Source organism: Callorhinus ursinus, unplaced genomic scaffold (genome assembly GCF_003265705.2).
Source record: "Callorhinus ursinus isolate GAN/ISIS: 27379988/994484 unplaced genomic scaffold, GSC_fseal_2.0 scaffold22, whole genome shotgun sequence".
Classification (NCBI taxonomy): Eukaryota; Metazoa; Chordata; class Mammalia; order Carnivora; family Otariidae; genus Callorhinus; species Callorhinus ursinus.
Window position 1 is genome coordinate 21071611 of NW_027397084.1, and position 22823 is coordinate 21094433.

The following is a 22823-nucleotide window of genomic DNA, read 5'->3' on the forward strand; positions in this document are numbered from 1 at the left end:
TGAGCCAAAAGCAGATGCTTAACCAACTGAGCCACCCAGGCGTCCCTTTTTCGACATCTTTCATCAGTGTTATATAGTTTTCAGAGTGCAAAGTCTTTCATCTCTTTGTTTAGTTATATTCTTTTTTTTGTGTGTGAAAAACCGAACCTCAAAAAAACCATTTTAATTCCAACCTAACAGCGCCAGGTGCAATGTCTGGGGACAGACTCTGGGTACAATGCTGTGTGGTGACCACTCACTCACACACGACTCTGAGAAGGCCCCCGAGGGGGACTTACCTTCAGGGGGTTGAACCAAGGGGGGGAAGGGGTGGCCCCAGAACAGGGGGCAGGAGCAGGCAGGGGGAAAAGGTGCTACTTCTTGGCAAAGGAGATCTTCATGGCATTGTTCTGGGTGATCTTGAAGCCCTGCAGTGCGTCACAAGCAGCCCCTGCCTGTACCTCATTGTCAAACTCCACAAAGGCAATGTCGTGCCGCCAGGGACCAGTCGGACCTCCTTGAAGCCAGGGAACTGGTTGAAAAGCATGGACAGCATGAGCTCGTTGGTCTCCTCGGGCAAGTTGGTGAGGAATAAGATGTGATTTGGTGGATTTTCTGAAAGAGGCTGAGCAGGCGGCGTCTGCCCCGGCATAAGCTGCTGCGGGGGCATGGCCACTGGCGGGATCTGGCCAGGAGCCAGGCCTGGAGGTGGGATCATGCCAGGAGGCGGCATGTAGGGAGGCTGGCCAGGCATGTGGTGCATGATGCGGGGCGCCTGGGTCATCGGGGGCATGCCCGGGACAGGCCCCTGGACAGCCCCCACCACGGGGGCTGCTGCCCCACCCTGTATGGCCTTCTTGGCCGCTGGAGTCTCCTGGCTCTTGGGCTTCCTCTTCTCCCGCTTACGATCCCGCTCCACGAAGGTGCCCTTCATCTTGGCAATGATATCCGAGTCAGTATTCGCATACTGAATGCGCATGGGCTTGTCGTAGAAGGGGAAACCCTGCATGGGAGCGCAGGGCATTGGTGGCGCTGCTGACCTCCTTGAAAATGACAAACGCCTGGCCCCTCATCTAAGATCAGGCTTCGGGAAACCAGGATATCCAGGATCTGGCCAAACTGGGAGAAGATGGCGTAGAGGGACTTCTTCAGCTCATCCTTCTTGATCTTCTCGTTGAGACTGTTGATATAAATAGTGTGGTTGGGGCGGGTCTCGGGAACTGCCATGGAGAGAGATGCCGAGGTAGAGCTGAAAGAAGGAATAAAGGTAACTTCAGCCCTGGGTTTCTCCAAATCCTCTGCCCCAAAGCGGGCTTAATGGACTGCTCAGGGATCTTCCTTCCAGGAGGAAGTCAGGAGAGGCGGGCTAAACAGTTGTTTTAATTTGTTACATAGAATACTTACAATATTTTAAGGGATTAGTACTAACAAAAGTGTTTCCATCCTGGACTAAGCAGGGCTGAAATTATAAGGATTCAACACTACTGATTTTCTATGTACAGGGGGCAGGATCATAAATCTACTCATTTGCTAACACAGGTGATTTCTACAGAAGTGGACAAAAAGTGTAATGGGAAAGAAAGAATATCTGAAAGGGTGGGGTCAAGAGTGTAAAGCAAAGAATTCAGACCATTGGAAAGCCATTGACTGGGAAGCAACTCCCAGGGACTAACACTAGGATTAATCAAGAAACATTCCTTGTCTTTAGAGTGGGGATGATCTGACAGCATTTTCCCTGCCATCTTATAGAGTTGTTGTAGATTTGCTAATTTATCTCTAATTATTTCCCTTTTAAAATATGAGTTAAAGTTATCCTATACCACTTCATTATGTTTTATTAAGAGACTGAGGTGGGGTGAAGATATCTGTCATTTCATGTTATAGGTCTCCATATAAAGAAGAATTGAGTTCAGAGAAGATGTAGATTTCAAAATACTAATGCTTTTAGTGTGACACCAAGTTAGATGGAGATTTTGAGATATTTGGAGATGTGGATAGTGTGTTTGCATGTGAGATTGATATAAATATTCACACACACACAAAAGAGTGTTGTAGGTTACTGCACTGTTACAGGTTAACTGCAAAACCAACCCAACCCTCTGTATGTCTATCCATGCCCTTTGCAAGGTAACTTGTCAGCATCTCTCACTAAGAAATGGAGTTTATTTCTGTATGCCCTGAATCTGGGCTGGTCTTAATGCATTGACTTAGGAAATGTAATAAGGACTTTTCACACTTAGACTCAAGAAATCTTGTCCATTTTTACCATGTTGCAGACTCCTGCCTCTGCGAGGAAAACAAGCCCAAGTTAGCCTGATGGAAGAAGAGAAACCATTTGAAGGAGAGTTGAGGCATGCCAACTAATAGTCAGCCAAGCCCAAGAAGGGCCTCTGAGACAGCCTGTTAGTTAACCACTAGTGCATGAGGCATCCAAAATCAAATGATAAGAACTCAGTTGAACCCATCTTGAATTACCAACCTTAAAATTCACAGTGAAATAAATGAATAAATGATATTGTTTTAATCCACTAAGCTTGGGGCTGTTATCTTACAACAGTAGGTAATTGATAACAGAATATTTATGGTTATTTCCTATTCTATCTCTTGAGGTTTTGTTTTATGAGGATTGTAGCTATCTTTTTCAATGCTTGGGTGTTCATAATTGTCATATATGCAATATGAGTTATGGTCTTTAGTATAAAAATTTTCTTTTTCTCAATGAACTTTTGAGGCAAAATTCTACTTTGTCTTATATCAGGATTCTAATTCCTGATTCTTTTTTTTTTTTTGAAAGCTGTTTGGGGTACTTTTACCAATCCTGTTGTTTTAGCCTTTTTCCCACTTCCTTTTGAAATCCTGTCTCTTGGAATTACCATAAAATTTGGTCTTGCTTTGTGAGTTAAGGCTATTTGATATATTTATATGTCTGGTATGGCTGGTCTCAAATCTTATTATTGTTATTATATTCATTTTGTGTTTTCCTGATTTGTGTAATTTCTTTTCTTTGCCTTTTAAAATGTGTTTTGAGGGGTGGCTGGGTGGCTTAGTGGGTTAAGCATCTGACTCTTGATCTCAGCTCAGGTCTTAATCTCAGGGTGTAAATTCAGGTCAAACGTTGGGCTCCATGTTGGGTGTGTGGAGCCTACTTAAAAAAATGTGTTTTGCTTTCAGGAATACTAATTATTTTTCCTTTAGTTATAATTATTTTTCATGAAACTCAAGAAATATGAAAAATAATATTTATCTCTCTGTATTCCTTAAATACATTTTTTCAAGATTACCATGAACTTTATTAATTTTTAAATTGTAATGTCCAAGACAATGTCAAGATAAATTATTAAAATTAAAAAGAGTTGAGCTAGGTTCCTCAATACAAAATAAATATAAATGTAAGAACTGAATCCCATATATAAGACAAATAGATGAAAATGAAATTTATCATCTAAAATGTCAGGCAATAGTAAAGATGAAGTGCCAGAAATAAATCTACAGAAAGATATATGCAAGATATCTATGGTTAAATAATAACACTTGGTGGAGAGACTTTATTAAAAACAAAACAAAAGAGTGAACAAAAAATAATATTCTTAGTTTGGACAGCTCAATATTGTGAAGATAACAATTTCTCTCCAAAACATTCATAGCAACTCAGCTTAGGATAGCAGTAACAGTGAAAACATGCAAAGGTCTACTATCAGCAGGTTGGGTACAGAAATGGTGGTGCATTCATGCCGTGGAACTAGCGGTGAAGACCAGCCACTCATGCTTCGGGCACCTGGGCAGACTCAGTGTGCAGGAGTACAGTGCCTTATCCTCTCTTCAGGACCTACAGGACAAGGAAGGAACAGGCTCCTCTATAAGTTCAGTAAGGTCCTGAGGTTGGAGTTCTTGTCCACAAAGCCATCCCCTTCTTGGTACTCAGATATAATGAGGAAATGGAGCCCCCCCGCAAAGGGTCTTGGGGAGACAGTTGACATGCCATGTCATGGAATAACATGGAACCTGCAAAAGATCCTGAGTTGAACCTAGGGCTGGGATGGGGGCAGCCAGAGCTCCCTGCTAGGCACTCTGCACAGGGGCTACCCAGGGCATAGCTGTGGCTGGAAACAGAGAGGGGGCTGGAAGACTTCTAAGGAGCTAGGCAGAGGGGCTTGCAGAAACCTACCACCCTCTGCCCCCCACTCCTGGAAACAGAGGACATGCAGGGGCAGCAGCTCTGGGGCCCTTGCCCAGCTCAGTGCTAACTTCCCGGCCTCATCCAGCATCCAGACCCAAAACTGCTGGAGTTGCTGCTAGAGCTGGCTGCTTGCTACCTTGAGTTTTTAGTCCCCTGGTGCTTGAACCACACCTACACTTGGTACTTGCTCTTCTCAAAGTGTTTCTTCAGTTCCCACTTCTGTTCATTACTGTAAACTGTGCTCCTGACACGGCTGCCTTCAGGGAGACCTGAGAATGGTGGGGGGCCCAGGAGACATTTAGGTTCTTGCATCCTTATTCTTGGTCTGGTCCTTGTGCATGTGATTCTACCCACAAAGGCTAGAGCTCATATCGTACCCTTCATCTTGTGCCCACCCAGCAGATTCTGGGAACTCTCTCTCTCTCTTACCTTATTTTTTTTAAAGTAGACCAATTTTGCTTAAATACACAGAGTAATGCAGTAATGAAATCTGAATACAAATGGTATAATTAACAAGTTTTATGAACACATGTGTTTTAAATATAATTTTATAGATTTTTATTCCAACCTTCTACGTCTACCTTCTACTTGTGTTATGGAACAACTGCTATGAGTTTGAATTGGAAATATATCACAAGAGTGAAAATGTTCATCAACAAGGTAATGTTTTAATTTCATATTTTATCAGTTAGCTTCTCAAATGTCTAAAACTTTCCTTGCTATCATATTGAGAACATGACTGTTTTAATACATCATTTATTTTGACATGACATAATTTGGCAGTGCTTTTGGTTCTTTGGAAAGAAAGCTTTCTAAAATTGTAACATTATTAATTCTCTTAACTTGTGCATCAATCTCACTTGGATGACATATTGACAAGGGAAATGCTCTGAGGATATGGGGATAATAGAAATATCTCTGAAAGAAACACAATGCTTAACTTTGGCACCCATAATTCTAAGATAGTCCACAAGATTTCTACTTCCCAGTGAACAGACCTATTTAATTCTCTCCCTTTGAGTAACAGTGGGACATATAAATACCATGGAATATTTCCATGATTAGATTATGTTATATGGTAAAGGGTAAGTGATTTTGCAGATGCAATTAAATTTCCCAATTAGTTGACTTTAAGTTATCAAAAGGGAAAGGGCGCCTGGATGGCTCAGTTGGTTAAACGTCTGACTCTTGATTTCAGCTCAGGTCATGATCTCAGGGTCGTGAAATCGAATCCAGTGTCAGGGGGCTACACAGAATCTGCTTGAGACGCTCTATCCCTCTTCTTCTGCCCCTCCCCCAGTGCTCTGTCTTTCTCTCTCTCTCTCTCTCTCTCCGTCTCAAATAAATAAATAAATAAAATCTTAAAAAAAGTTATCAAAAGAGAAATTATCATGAGTGAACCTAAACTAATGACCTGAACCCTTTACAATAAGTTCTAGATCCAGAAATAGAAAAAGTCATACAAGTTCATAGCTGCAGAAACTCCTTCTTCATTGGCCTTGAATTATCAAGATTCCATGTTATGGAGATCCCATGACATAGAATGGCAGGTGTCCTTAGTTACACAGCTAAAAGAAACCAAATTCCAACAACCAGTAAGTTTAGAAGAGGAACCTGAGTATCACATTAGATTGCAGACCCATCCAGTGCCTCAAATTTAGCCTAGTGAGACCCTCAGCAGAGGACCACCTAATCTGTGGAGTAAATCAATTGCATATCCTGAAGAATAGACATTTATTGAGTTGCTGTATTTTTTTATTAACTTTGCTCTTGTCAGTCACAGGAGGAAAGACAGCTGAAGGAAGTCTCAGATTTTGTTTTTTCCACAAAATACCTCCATTCAAATACTCTGGATCCGTTCTTTCCAAATTTATGTCATAACTTTTGGTTAAGGAACCTGGTGAGAATGTGAATTCAAATTACACTGTAGTTCTGCAGCCACAGAATTTAATTTGGTATCTACTTTTTAACTGTGTTACCTTGGGACTAAGCAAGAAGAAAATATTTTTAAGTGTGTTATAAAATCTCTGGGGGTCACTGACCTTGCCCTCAGCTGAATTTAAAACCCTAAGATGTTAATTTGCTGTTTAAAAAGAATTCTCTGAAGTTAGAAACAGCCCAACTAGAGGTACAATACTTCATACTGATTGTGGAACTTACCTAAAATACTGGCATACAATTGTTCATAATACTCCTTTAGAAACTCAATTTCTTCTTGTTATGTATCTCACTTTAGCTTAAATTTCCAGAGTACTCTGTGTACTTTCCTTTATATACACCCATTGTCAAATAATTATAATGGCTATAATGTATATTTTAATCAAAATTCAATTATTTTTTAAAGATTTTATTTATTTATTTGACAGATAGAGAGACACAGCGAGAGAGGGAGCCCAATGTGGGGCTCAATCCCAGGACCCCGAGTCGAAGGCAGATGCTTAAGGACTGCCACATCCAGGTGCCCCAAAATTCAATGATTTTTTATCAGTTATTTAATTGATGTAAAGTTTGGATTTAGTTTATTTTTTGATCCCAAGACAATATTATAAAAATGGCTCTGTTGTCTATAAGAATATTCTCCCCTTTTTGGAAACACTGTCACTTTTTTTTTTTTTTTTTAACCAGGCTTCTCTACTTGTGTGAACTCCCAATTTTGTGAACTATTACTGGCATTGTCTGTCTTACAGAGAAGAGAGAGATGGTAAAATAAATGAGTTATGAGTTTGAAATGAGTTATTTCTTGGTTCAGTGACTACATGTGTACTATTTAGAGCAGAAGAAACAATCAGATTCTACAGAATGCCACTGAATAAAGCATAATTTACCTCATTCTTCCATAATAAAGTCTGGGATAGAAATGCTCACAGTGTCCATTTCTTCACTTGGTAGAAATGTAAAGTATATTGGAGATAGCTTAGAACAAAATGAAAACACACATGTCTGCTGTTGTAATAAAAATAGTTTGGAAATCCTATTTAAGGTCTATAATTTTAATCTACATCATAAAAGAATTGAAACTAAGTAGAATTGCAATGAGTCTATGACTTGTTTGTTTCTCTTTCTTAATATTTCCTTTTGACTTAATTAATTTAATTAAGTCTGATTTAGTTTTTCTTTTTTTCTAAGTTTGGTGCTTTGAAATACTGTTTAAAAAGTTTTGCCAATGCTGAATTCACAAAGATATTCTCATATGTTGTCTAGAAGATTTATTGTTTCAACTGTCACATTTATATTTATATCCCTTTGAATTTTATATGAGGTACAGAAAAAAATTCATTATTATTTTTATAAATACATATATCCAATAGACCCAGGGCAGTTTAATGAAAAGTCTACGTCTTTACACTTTAGGGCATAATGTTTTATATAATTATGTGACTGTAAATTTGTGCATTTATTCCTGAACTTTCCATTCTGTACCATTTGTCCCTTTTCTACACTTGCATTCTTCTCCCACTCTTCTATACAGGTATCTTACACTTTTAGAAAGTTTACATTACATCACTTCACCTTTATGAAAGACCTTAGCATCTGTTTTTGCTAAATGAAAGAAATCCAAAGAGAATTTTCACTTTAATGAAAAAAGCTGAAAAGCCAAAAGGGTTCAGTGTTTGTTTTTCAGTGTGCCCTTACAGAGGTAGCATGCACCCAGAGCAGCGTGGCCCCACCAAGCTCCTTCCTCTGGATTACACTCAGCATTTCAGCATCAAGCAACCTTAGCTTTGAACTGTGTCTGTGAGCATCTGTGCTTCATCTCCATTTATTGTGTGTATCCCTCAGAAACATGTGTCCTAAAGTCCTGGGAATGCTCAAAAATTGCCCATATAAATTAATGATAATTGCTTCTTTGCCATTTTGGCTTATGAAAGGTTTCATAGGAATGCTCTATTTTTAGATGGTAGGGGATACCTATATTTTCATAATTCCATCTTACATACTTTACTACTTCCTGAAGAGCCTTGCTCAGTTTTTTTTTTCCTGTTGGTTGCATTTATTTTCATTTTTAGAGCAGTTATGCTGGAAAAATATCTTACAATTTTTCTTGTAGAGAAATATCTTTTTTTATAAATCTTGTAAAGAATATTTTTATATAGACATTGCTTTCAGATTTTTTAGTGAATTTAAAATTTCAGATTGACATTTGTTTTCACTCAATCTTTTAAAGTATTTTTCTATGATATTCTGCTTTTATTCTTTATTGTGAGTGATTCATTTTCAGTTTGTTGCTTGTTCCTTTGAAGTTAAGCTGTGGACCCACCAATGCCAACTGCTTTTAATATATTCTCATATTTCACTTTCAGGATTTTTACTGTCTCATGCCTACATTTGTTTTTTTGTATCTCCCTTAGAGAGATTGAGAATACTCATCCCAAATTGCCCTTAGCCTTGTTTGCTTGAAGGTAGAGGATTCACATCAGGAAAGGCAAGTTGAGAAAACCAGGGGCTAGTGTCTCTGCCCAGTACCCTACTTGTAACACATGATGTCACTTGAGAGAAGTGGTGGGCCATTACCTTATCCCCAACTCCAAAGCAGTGGTATAGATGTTTTGCTCAGGTGGAGATGTAGATCTTAAGAAGAGAGAGATCAGTAGCTGTCTCTAAGTGGACTGACTTTAATTCATAAAGAACTAAAGGAAATTAAAGTCTAAGGTCACCATTGAAAGCAATGGGGATTTTGGTGATAAGAAATTAAGAGGCAGAAAGCTCCATGATAGTAAAAAGTGAAAATATAGAAGAACTAGAATTTTAGCAGAGAGAATCAGGAAAATAAGCAGCTAAAAAGAGTCTTCCTGGGGGTCAGAACAAGGCTCAAAGACAGGTCTCAAAGATTACCCATGCAAAAGTTAATTTGGTCAGATTATGGAACAATTTATGTCTCAGGACTTTGTCAAAGCAGTAATCAAAAAGAGCAATCAGCTGGCAATTTGAGGGCTAAGAGCTGAGTGTAATGTCAATAAAAGCAAATCAGCTAAAAGCTTAACAGATCAGATCAGGGAAAGAGAATGTCAAAGAGAACCCTGCAAAAAGCAACACCATCCTATGTTGATTGTGACAATATATGAGAATGCACTGCGGAAAGCTGAACATTTCAGCAGAGATAGACTTCACTGAATTAACCCATCAATAAAGCAAATAACATGAAGAGCAACAAGAAGCTCCAGAGGAGGGTCGGGATTAGTATGCAGAATTACTAAAAGTTATTCTCTGAAATGAAAAAAAGTCACACATGCAGGGAAAAAAAATAAAAGTATGAAACAAAAACTGCCTCTGAAAGAATTCAAATGTCAGAATAAACAGTTATTATAAAAAACTAAGGGAAATGTGTTTACAGCAGTAAGGAATATATATCAACTATTGTCTTATAATAGAGACTACCAGTAAAGAAATAAAAAAAATATTAAAAAATAAGTGGAAATTCTGAAGTTTAAAAGTTTAATAGTCAAGATACATTCATTAGATTACTCTTTTTCTGCCCATGGATGCTGCTGAGTAAGCATCATTAAAGTCTTCCTTCCCACCACCATTATGTCTAAGGCAGAGTCTCCCAAAGAGCTTGAATAGCTACAGGAGTTCTTCATTAGAGGTTTGAGCTATGAAACAGCCAATGAGAGTATGAGCAATAGAGAATGGTCACAGACTGGGTAGTAATGAGAGATCCACACACCAAGTGCTTCAGAGGTTTTGGGTTTGTGTGTATGCCACTTGTAGAGGAGGTGGATGAAGCCATGAATTCAAGGCCACACAAGGTGGATGGAAGAGTTGTGGAACCACAAAGGGCTGTCTCAAGAGAAGATTCTCAAAGACCTGGTGCCCACTTAACTGAAAAAGATTTTTGTTGGTGGCATTAAAAAAGACTATGAAGAACATTTTCTAAGAGATTAGTATATTATGGAAAAATTGAAGTGATTGAAGTTATGATTGACTGATGCAGTGGCAAGAAGAGAGGCTTTGCTTTTGTAGTGTTTGATGACAACTTTGTAGACAAGATTGTCATTCAAAAATACCATACTATGAATGACCCCAACTGCGAAGTAAGGAAAGCCCTATCTAAGCAAGAGATGGCTAGTCCTTCATCCTGCCAAAAAGGTTGATGTGGTTCTGGAAACTTTGGTGGTCGTGGAGGTGGTTTTGGTGGGAATGACAACTTTGGTCATGGAGGAAACCTCAGTGGACGAGGTGACTCTGGTGCCAGTTGAGGTGGTGGTAGATACAGTGGCAGTGGAGATGGCTATAATGGATTTGGTAATGTTGGAAGTAATTTTGGAGGTGGCAGAACCTATAATGATTTTGGCAATTACAACAATCAATCTTCAAATTTGGGGACCATGAAACAAGAAATTTTGGAAGCTGAAGCTCTGGCCCCTATGGTAGTGGAGGCCAATACTTTGCCAAACCATGAAACCGAGGTGGCTAAGGCAGTTCCAGCAGTAGCAGTAGCTATGGCGGTGGAAGAAGGTTTTAATTACCGCCAGGAAACAAAGCTTAGCAGGAAAGAAGAGCCAGAGGAGTGACAGGGAAGCTACAGGTTGCAACAAATTCGTGAGCTCAGCCAAGCACAGTGATGGCAGAGCCTAGCTCTACAAAGAAGACATGTTTCAGACGATACTCATATGCATGGGCAAAAACTCGAGAACTGTATTTCTGACTAATTGTATAACAGGTTATTTTAATTTCTGTTCTGTGGAAAGTGCAAAGCATCCCAACAAAGGGTTTTAACGTAGTTTTGTTTTGTTTTATTTTTGTTTTGTTTGCACCCATGCTGTTGATTGCTAAATGTAATGGTCTGATCATGACACTGAATAAATGTGTCTTTAAAAAAAGTTTAATAGTCAAGAAGAAAAATTCACTGAATAGGCTCAATAGTAGATTTGAACTGGAAGAGAAAAATATTGACATACTGTTAGAGATTATGCAATCTCTAAGAATTCTCTCTAAGAAAGAGAAAGGGAAAGAAAAATAAAGAGAACTTTATAGAGGTATGGGACATCACTAAGTGTACCAGCATATTCCTTATGGGAGTATCAGAAAGAGAGGAAAGAGAGAAAGGATCAGAAGAATATTTGAAGCTATGATGGCTTAAAATTAATTTGATGAAAAATAATGTCTGTATATAAAAAGCTCAATAAACTCTAAGTAAGAATAAATTGGATGAAAGAAGTAGAGTTGTAAATGAAAAACCATAAATAATGGTTGAAAGAGATTAAAAAAGACAACTAAATTGAATGACAATCCATGTTATGGATTAGGAGGGTGCTTTAATGCTAATAAAATGATGACATGTTCCAATCTACTCTAGAGATTCAATGCAATCCCTATCAAAATCCCAGATATTTTTTGTTTTTGTTTTTGCTTTTTTTTTTTTTTTTGCAGATATTATCAAACTAGTAAAATTAGTATGGAAATTCAAGGGATCCAGTACGGTCAAAATAATCTTGAAAAAAAGGAGAACAAAGTTGGAGGACTCACATTTCCTGATTTCAAAACTTAGTACAAAGCTATGGTAATCAAGCCAGTGGGGTAATGGAATTGGGCTAGACTTATGGGTCTGTGAAATAAAATTGAGAGTGCAGAAAGAAGCCCTAAAGCTTATGATCAATTGATTATCAACAAGAGTGTTATACTGTCAGGACACATCTGGATTATTGTTTTCAATTTAGGCATATCAATATAAATTGACATAAATGTCCAGATTGTTTCTGGGTAAGGGATCATGCATCCAGAGAAAAATCATGAAGCATCTGTAAACCTAATTATATAAAATGGCTGTAGAAGATGAAGTTGTGAAGTTTGGGCTAAAGAAGAAAATATGTAAAAGTTTTGGGAAAGCTTTCTTTAAGTATAAGAAATTTCACTGGATTTTATCTTTAATTGCATGTAAAAATAGTAGAACAAACAAGCATCCATTTGTAAAGATACATTTTAAGCTTAAAAAGTGTTATAAGATGAAAGACACTATCAGGAGAATGTTCAAGAAGAGTCTGATTGAAAAGCTGCCATGGATACTATAGAAGATGTATTTATATAAAATGAAAGTCTACACTATATCTTCATGCCTTCCTAGTATGAATGTCAATGACTTTATCATTCAAGTGTCTTTTTATAGCTATATCTTTATTGGTAAATAAGAACTTTGAACTAGAGTGTTATAAAGCTAGACTATTATGAGGAAGAATGTGTTTGTGCTTTCAATTTAGGAGGAAATTATTTGATAGATTATAATGAAGTATGTAATAGAAAAGTTGGACTTGACCACACATTCACATTATATATATATATATATATATATATATATATATATATATTCACACACACATACGCATTATTCCATTTCCAGTCAAATGTTTAGCACCATATTAATAAAATCTTAATCTTTTTTTAAATTTTTTTAAGGATTTTATTTATTCATTTGAGACAGAGATACAGAGAGAGAGAAGAGAAAGCATGAGCAGGGAGAGAGGCAGAGGGAGAAGGAGAAGCAGGCTCCTTGCTGAGCCAGGAGCCCGATGTGGGGCTCGATCCCAGGACCCTGGGATCATGACCTGAGCCGAAGGCAGACGCTTAACCATCTGAGCTACCCAGGTGCCCCTAAAATCTTAATCATTAGCTACTTCTTCAACATTGCTCTGAGACAATTTTGATCTTTGCATTGTTTGAAAAGAGGTGGTATTTACTTGATACATTGGACTTCCTTTAATAAATAACCATCTTTTGCATAATAAATAATTTCCTGGAAAAAATTTGCCAACAGCATTCCTAACTGACATTAGCAAGTTTAGTCAATTCATTTTCCAGATAGAAATTGCCATTATGAAATAGTCAATGGTAAGCTCAATGCCATTAATTTAAGGAAAACTCAAAGACTAGAAGCATTTGTTTATCCTGCTTTCTTTTATGATTTTTTTTTCCGTAGATAATTTCGATTTTAATTTTCTTCACAGATTAGGCTTCTCTGAATATCTGAATTATAAATATTACTTAATAAATTTTGGCTGTATGTCAAAACCCAATAAATATACAATTAGAGCAAAATATTATTTTAGAAAGGAACCCAGGTGTTCCACTTTTAGCTTTGTTTTGTTGCACTGATTTTAGAGAAAATAATTTTAAAAAAAGGGTTTGAGGGACGCCTGGGGGGCTCAGTCGTTAAGCATCTGCCTTCGGCTCAGGCCACAATCCCGGCGTCCTGGGATCGAGCCCCGAATCAGGCTCCCTGCTCCCCGGGAAGCCTGCCTCTCCCTCTCCCTCTCCCACTCCCCCTGCTTGTGTTCCCTCTCTCGCTGTGTCTCTCTCTGTCAAATAAATAAACAAAATCTTTAAAAAAATAAATAAATAAATAAAGGGTTTGAGAGAAAATGGAAGATAACAAAAGACTACTTATCTCCCATATCCTTAGCTAGATACATCTACTGATCCTAATTATGGCGTAAAACAGTTATTTGTGATGAGAGAAAGTTTTTGTTCTGACAGCTTAAGCAGTTTGAAATGAAGTAGGAATGTGTCTTGTCATATAAAGACTTACACTTGATTGCAAATGCTTATTTGAATACATGTTCCAACAGCTCCCCTACCACTACCAGCATAGGAGTTAGCAAGAATAAAGAAGAGAAATTATTTTTTTTAAAGATTTTATTTATTTATATGAGAGAGAGAAAGAGAGAGGGAGAAAGCACATGAGGAGAGGGAGGGTCAGAGGGAGAAGCAGACTCCCCGCTGAGCAGGGAGCCCGATGCGGGACTCGATCCAGAGACTCCAGGATCATGACCTGAGCTGAAGGCAGTCGCTTAACCAACTGAGCCACCCAGGCGCCCAAGAAAAAAATTATTTTAACTCAATTCCCCATAAGCCACTTACATAGAACAATCCAACTAAATGCTATTAATTCACAGTCCATAAAGAAAAATACGAACAATATATTAGATGTGTCATAGGAGGGGGTATAGATACCAATCACCCTTTTTTTTAATCCTCAACTATTGGACCCAAGACAGTGTATGGTCATGGTTGTGACAGTCTCCTTCAGGAAGAATGTGGGCAGTGACAGATGTTATATTTAAGATTCTTTGAGTATGGCTTGAATGGCACATGGATCCCTATAAAGTTATTTGTTTACAAGGAGAAAGTCAAAGTGGCACATAGGGATTCAGTAAGTTAGAGAAAGAAACAGGATAATGAGGTGCATTAAAGGGTTACAAAATCTCAAGAAAAGTACTTTGTTCTGGAAGGGTATGTTAAGGATATTTTACATGTTACTTAGGGAATATAGAAGAAATTTTATTTTCTAGGAGATAAAGATTCAGTCAAAATGTTATTCTGCTGCTTTTCATTTATGGTTTCAAAACAACATGACAGGGCGCCTGGGTGGCTCAGATGGTTATGTGTCTGCATTCAGCTCAGGTCATGATCCCAGGGTCCTGGGATCGAGTCCCGCATCGGGCTCCCTGCTCCTTGGGAGCCTGCTTCTCCCTCTGCTTCTCTCTCTCTCTCTCTCCATCTGTCTCTCATGAATAAATAAATAAAATCTTTTAAAAAAAAACATGACACATCACCACACTAATTATATTGTATCAACACATTGCTTGTGAGACATATTTCTTCTTTCATGTATATTATGGTTTAGTTTTTGTATGAAAACCTAAATACTGGATCTGGCTTTCAGGAAGGGTCATGTGTATTTAACAATTCTTGTAAACTTTCATAGAGGAAAATTAATTGATGGTTATTAAGCCCAATCCCAATAGTACTATCTTATTTGAAGCAGATTTGATGGGAAAGTCCACTATGTTCTTTTATAGCATTAAGTAGCAAATTGGAGCAATTTTGGAGAAACTTGATTAGTAGAAACTTTGCCAGTATCACAGGATCCATTATTTGAAATAATATAAAATGCACATCTCATTGAGACTTACCTGAGAACTATCACTAGCAATGCAACTGTTAACTTTATTCTGATGGGGAGAGAATAAATTAAGGGTATAGCTTAAGGCCCAAAATCTTGAGGCAAATATAGCTTGGTCCCAATTCCTAGAGTGTTCATTTTGATGGTAGCACCTATTTTCTTTCTTTTTTTTCCCCCAAGTTTGTTACATTGGGAGCAAGACTTAGTTCCCTGTGATTTACTGCTTTATCTCACTGATGAAGATTAGTAAGATTACAAACTAAGTTTTGTCTTTATATTACTAATGATTAATTTGCTTTTAGTACAGCTTGTTTTCCTATTACAGAACTTGAACACCAGAAATGAACTAATCTTTCTTTATATCTGACGTGATTTAAGAAATATCCTGTAGTGTAGAGTTCTTCTCATTGTCCATGAACCATATCAGATAACTATGGGAGACAGAGATTTTCATGGGTATTTAGTAAAAATAAAATAAAACAAAGACATAAGCCACTAAAAGAGAATACATAACTTCAGTGTATCTTAAATAAATAGCATGTATTCAAATATAAAATCTTAACTAAATACTTAAACCAAAAGAAATAATTGCATAAAAATGGAACCCATTTTCTATATGGGTTTATAATAGTTGTTCCTGTTCTGGCCGGTCTTTCTCTCCGAACCCTTTCCCCTATCTAAACCTTATTACATTTAGTCACTTTACCAAATGCATACATGCTGGTAGTCAAATGGTAGTCAAGAAGATAAATATAGTCGATGAACTTAAGAAATGAGACATAAATAATGTATCAGTTCATTAAACTCATGAGGAACTTTTTCTATGAAGAGATAGGGAGAATTTTTTCAGGAGCCGTTAAAGGGATACAAGAGCCCCATAGGGAAAAAAAATTTAAAAAGCAGAGAATTATAGAGTAACTGAACAAAATCTGATATGACCATAACGAGAGGAGCAAGGAGGAACATGATCAATGAGGCTAGATGGTAACTGAGTCTAGATAAGCCAATGACTTTAAGGATATATCTGATTATAAAGGAAAAATAAGATGAAGCACTTCGAATTAGTTGGAAATGTATTACTTATAATTGTAATATGATCAGCCTTCATTTTTTACTTTTAGTAAAAAGTAAAATATTATCCAGCTAACTTTATGAAATGTATTGATTTGCATTTGATTTGATTTATTCTCTGTTTCCATCTATCTATTCATTATCTTTTCATCCAACAAACATTTCAACATGAATAAAGTCTGGTGAATTTGAAATAGCCTACAAACTGAGTTAAAGAGGAACATTGGTTTATGTCAAATAGATCACATCTAAGTCTCTAAAACTAATTATTAGAAATGCAAGTTCCAGGAAATGATATCCAAGGATTCATGATCAGTTATAAACAAAAATTATTCAAATATTTAAAACAATTATGAAAGTGAAATTCACATAACATAAAAGTAACCATTTCAAGCAAACAATTCACTGACATTTGGTATTTTCAACTTGTATCTAGATCCAAAACATTTCCAACACTCCAAAGCAAAACCCATTAACTACTGAGTCACTACTCTCCAACCTCTGGTAACCACCAATATACATCCTATCTCCATGGATTTATCTATTTTGGATACTTCATATAAATAGAATCATGTGGTCTCTTGTGACTATCTTTTTTACTTAGCATAATGTTTTGGAGACTCATCCACATTGTAGCCTGTATCAATATTTCATTCTTTTACATGTCTAAATAACATTCATTTGTATGCATATATCATAACTTGCTTATCCATTCATCCATCGGTGGAATTTTGGGCTATTGTTAATAGTGCTGCTAAGAACATGCCTAGACATGTGCTTGTACTTGCTGAAGTTTAATTTTTTGTAGTAAATGCCTATGAGTAGAATTGCAGGGTCATATGATAATTCTATACTCAACTATTTGAGAAACCACTATACCATTTCTATACCATTCTTGCATTCGCACCAGTGATGTATGAGGACCAATTTCTTCACATCTGCATCAACAGTAGTTGTTTCCCATTTTAAAAAATTTATTATAACCATGCTAGTCGGTGTGAAACTATATGTAATTACAGTTTTGATTTGGATTTCCTTAATGACATGATGAGATAGTTTTACTTCTTCCTTTCCAATGTGGATGTCTTTTATTTTTTTTACTTGCCAAATTGTTCTAAAAACTAATGCATATATCTTAATCATAATCTTTTACACTAGTCAACTGCGGGACTTCCTTTACCTTACAGTGGTTTCGAACAATGCCTGTCACTTTTCTATCCTGAGAGAGTTCCAAGTTAGGCAAAAAGTGATGAAGACTGCATCAGTCCTTCACATATTCTCCAGAAGAGCTAAAAAGGCAGATAAGATATACTCTGCTTCTTTCAAGATTAAGGACCATGGTCCCACAATGAGAATGCAGGCTGTCACCTTCAAGAGTGCTGCTGAGCTGGCAGAGGTTGGGGAAAGAGGAAGCAAAATGCTACCACTTTTAATTTGCGTTTTTCTTTATTCAGCATTTGCTTGGTTTTTGTAAAGTTTTGCCTTTTTTCAGAGTTAGGACAATGTTGTTTTTGACAGTTCCTGCTTGTTTTTTCCATGTTTCTGTAGAGAGATGGGCATTTGGATCTACAAACTCTACCAAACTCTACCATTTTGCTGATAGTACTCTCTCTCCAAATCTTTTTATCTGTACTCTTTCTATCTCTCTGTGTGTACATTTCTGTGTATGTAGAACTGTCATTCTATATTTAGTTAAGAACTTAATTTACTTTTCTAGACTTGGTTGAAGTCATTTATCAGTACAACTTCTAACGTTTTCTTCTATACCATATCACCTTAGGAAGCTAGTTAAGGTGCAGACACTACACTTTGGAGGTTAATAATAAAAAATATTGGAACCTACTTTGTTCAAGTGGGTAAGTATCATAGAGTCTCTTCTTTCCATTTTGTGACTCTCAAAATTTGCCAATGTGTAAAAGACCTTCAGATATTTAAAATATTTAAAGTGGCCCCAACTGGAAAAATTCTTTTGTCAATAAACTGGAATGATGTCCAATTACACTTAGAGCTATATTTTATCTTAAGAAATTTCTCCAAAATATGCTGTAACATATATAAAAGGTATAATGTTATTATTAACCACTGCATGAAGGTTAAGAAACATAAAACTTCACACTATAAAATCTTGTAAAGATAAATTTCTGGAAGGAAAATTTCAGGTCTGAAATATATATGCATCATGAGTCCAGTTTGTGTGTACAAGATGCACTGAAGCAGAATAAACCAAAGATATATTCTGATATTAAGTAATAAAATTATTTAACTTTTAATGCATGTTTAGTTCCATGGAAATAGAAGTTCATAAAACATACAGTTACAAATTCCTGAAATTTGGCTAAAATGGACAAAACTTAAATAAATTGCTAACCTTTATGCATGATTCTTTAGATTTATTATGTAAATGATAACATTTATTGTCTGTTGTTGGCTTTTTAGTGTCCTCCATGGTGCTTTTTGTGCACAGAAGAAATCACTAATTTTATGATGGTTTTGAGATTAATATTTTAAAATTCAGTCCATTAAAGGTAGAAATATCAAATTATAATTCTTTCTTAAGCTCCAAAAAACAAACTGAGGGTTTTAGAGGGGAGGGGGTGGGGGGGATGGGTTAGCTTGGTCATGGGTATTAAGGAGGGCATGTATTGCATGGAGCACTGGGTGTTATACGCAAACAATGAATCATGGAACACTACATCAAAAACTAATGATGTACTGTATAGTGACTAACATAACATAATAAAATTAAATTAAATTGGGGGCGCCTGGGTGGCTCAGATGGTTAAGCGTTTGCCTTTGGCTCAGGTCAGAATCCCAGGGTCCTGGTATCGAGTCCCGCATCAGGATCCCTGCTCAGCGGGGAGCCTGCTTCTCCCTCTGCTTCTCTCTCTCTCTCTCATGAATAAATAAATAAAATCTTTAAAAATAAATAAATTAATTAATTAATTAAATTAGGAAAAGATTTTCTTTTTAGTTCACAAATCTGATTTTGCCAAGTTAAAACATAGAAAAATATTATTAATCCCCATAACATTTACAATTTAACTATTTTTTTCTTAAACTTTGATTGCCACTTAAAAATTAATGTATTTGACTTACTTTTTAAGAACTCAGATACTTGCCTTACAAACCTTCCAAAGTACTGAAAAATTTGTGTAAATCTAATAAACAAATGAAATGAATATGATGTCTTAGCACATCCTATATATTTCAATAGTGCATAGGATCATAATAAAAAAAACAACTTAAAATTTTAAATCAATTACTCAATCATGTATTTTAAATTTGCATCACAGAATAACATTACTCTAATGTGCCAACATCTTTTAAGTTTTAGTATAAACCAAACACGGAATATTTTTTTCTCAAAATATTAAACTCTGTTTCATTTATTTTATTATCTATATAATTAATTTTAAATCTCTTTAACTTTTAAAAAGAAATACCTCCCAGAGAAACAATTATATTCTCATTTACTGAGTATGTTAGCTAATCAGATCTACATCTATGTAAAAGAGAGATGAAGACATCTAGGTTAATATCTTTTAGGGTCTTAAATGTCAGATTCCACCTTTTCTTTTCTTTTTTTCTTTTCTTTTCTTTTGCTTCCTTTTATTTCTTTTCTTTCCTCTTGTTTATTTTACTTTATTTTTGGATGATTATTTTATACTATTTTTAAGAAATATTTTTCAGGGTGCCTGGGTGGCTCAGTTGGTTAAGCGACTGCCTTCGGCTCAGGTCATGATCCTGGGGTCCCAGGATCGAGTCACACATCAGGCTCCCTGCTCAGTAGGGAGTCTGCTTCTCCCTCTGACCTTCCTCCTTCTCATGCTCTCTACCATTCTCTCTCTCTCTCAATAAATAAATAAAAATCTTTAAAAAAATGTTAAAAAAGAAATATTTTTCAAAAAAGATAAAATCATAACTCTGATACGATAAAAATAAACATGTCTTACAACTTTATTTAAATTATTATTAATAATGTCACAACCAGTTCAAAGGAGAATGCACAAATAAGACTCTTATAGATCAGAGATATTAAAACAAATTTGAAAATGGACACAAAACTAACTTATTCAAACTGGAGGAAGTTGGCCAGAATTCATTTACATGTCTATATGCAGTCATTTTGCATTGTTCTAAACTATGTATAATTTACAGAATTGTGAAATAGTTTAAATAAATCAATTAGATATAAGTCCCCACTTATGCCATTACAATTTCAAGGAATTGGACTGGTGGGAAGTTCAACCCTGTTCTAGTGGTAGGATGGGTCGGTAAGAGCACTAATATATCTTCTTAGTCCTAGTCAGTGGGTAGGTCTATAATTATTTAGGATGATGGCCTTATGAAAAATAAAAAAAAATCTCGTATCAATGAAAAAAATGAACCGAAAATTTAAATTAACCCCAATGAAACAAAAATGCCACCAAATGGAGGACCAGCAGGAGATAATTTGTGATCGAAGCCAGAGACAATTAAGATACACTTATTGGCCCAATATGCCCTAAAATATACAGTAAATCATAGCTTAAATAAAAAAAAGACCTTGAATCTCCAAGGCAATAATTCACAATGGACTTGATACCAGAATCAAAATAAAATTTAATTAAATTTCTCAAAAAGATTGTCCTTTATCATTTTCTTATTCAATGAAAATACTACTGCTATTTATCTAACAAAAATGAATAGCAATCAGATTTCAACCTGCATTTCATACTATAGTCAAGACACTCTGTTTTTCACCAGAAATAAATTCAAGATAGACCAAAACGCTTAATCTAAAAAATCCTTTACAATTTATTTAGAAAGATAAATTCGAAAAATGCAATAGAATAGATTTGGGTCTGACGTTCTGCTCAGAACTTACATTACTCTTGAAAATTTGGCTTCCCTTTACTGTAAACAATAATGGTAAAAATTAATATCTATTAACATTCTTCCCCTTTTTTCACCTAGAAACAAATGCAGAGTACAGATTTTAGTTCCTGAGAAATACATATAGATGGGATATAGATTGAAATTTTAAAATATTCAATTAAAATGCAATATGTACTTCAGATTTTATTCTATACTATTTTTTTTCTAAAACATTTGATAAGTTTGCAGCATTTATTTAGCTAATCTGTCATTAATGATCATGGATTTTTGTAAATGACTCTTGGCAAAATATCACACAATTTAAGTTATATTGGCATTTAAAATTTCTGGGGAGGTCCAAATGAATTTGATACAATTATTTTGTACTGACATTTCTAATAGTTAGTGGTTAAGCTTATGACATTTGATTGAACTAAAATTGCACGTGCATAGCCCTTTCAAATTGTGATAACTCATTAAAACTTGTACCAGTGCAGCAAAAGAATAGGGGTCTGCTATAGGCTATAGAAGAAATAAAAAACACTTTCTTTTAAAAGAAAATAGGTGATTTTTAATTAGAATAAATGTAAGAATAACACATCAAATATATTCTATCATTTTTTTAAAAACACAGAAACGGCTGAGGTCCCCCAAATGAGGATCCAGTTAATTAAGTTAATTAAGTCAAAGTTTTAACAGATATAGGAAATGTTAGCAAGAATGAAGAAAAAATAATGTGGAATGACCTGTTTTATCAGTAAAAGAAGACTTTTGTAATAAAATGTCTACAAGTAACTGGTACTTTAATTGTTCTAAAGGTAGAGTACTCAGATCATGGGATCAAAAAAAAACTATATTTAATTTAATGAGGTGTCCTGTACTCACAGCACAAGATAAAAAAAAAATCCCTACATTTAATTTAATGAGGTGGTTACTTTCATTCTCATTATTCTTCATACAATTTAGGGTCTTCTGTCTATGGTAAAATAAAAATAAATGTTAAATATAAAACTATGAATGCCCATCTGGTTTGAAAAATTATAGATATATGTTAGCTAAGATTCCATATGTTTATGCACTTATTTCTCAGTAATTCAACAATTAAAATTCCAGTTTAATAACTATTCAAATACTATGTATCTTTTCTCTTACCTTATGTCCACTTTTGAGTTTTTAATAATTTTGTTTTGTTACAGAACAAATTAGCTTATATGTTAATTGCAAATTGTAAAAGTAGATGAGTGAAAGAAAATTTTTAAATTGTAGCTTTAAAACAAAATAAAATAATTTAGATAATTCCAATATCCGAACATGAACACTATTAATATTTTGATATATAATCTTCATATTTCAACTTTGTACCTACATACATTTCTAAATATACATGCAAATATGTTTATATAGATAAATATGTACAGGGTTTAGATACATACATAGAAAAATTCCTTTATAAACCATAATTTTTTTATGAAATTATTGAAGGTCCACTTTTCATTCAATGATAAATAGATGATACTCATCTTTGTCAATGTGATTTTGGGGATCATATAGACATGTGTTCTTGTCATGGTTCAGCTCCTTACCAGCTGCGTAACGTAGGATAAGTTAGGATAAGTTCATGTGCCTGTGAAATAGGAATAATAATAATAATAGCATTTTCTCATACAGATGTTGTAACAATCAAATGAGATCATGCATAAAAGTACTTCAGACTCTACTTATCTTCCCCATAACGTTTACCCTTCTCTTCCTCCTTGACCGATTTTCTTTCTTCTTCTTCAAGAATCTAAACATTCCCAGTTGTTTATTCATCCTTATTTCATCAAACTAATTCTAATTTGA

General features: G+C 35.5%; 1 pseudogene; it reads right to left on the minus strand.

The window, feature by feature from the left end:
* Positions 1–129: 129 nt before the first annotated feature.
* Positions 130–1290, minus strand: LOC112837969 (U1 small nuclear ribonucleoprotein A pseudogene; annotated as a pseudogene).
* Between the last annotated feature and the right edge of the window lie 21533 nt (positions 1291–22823).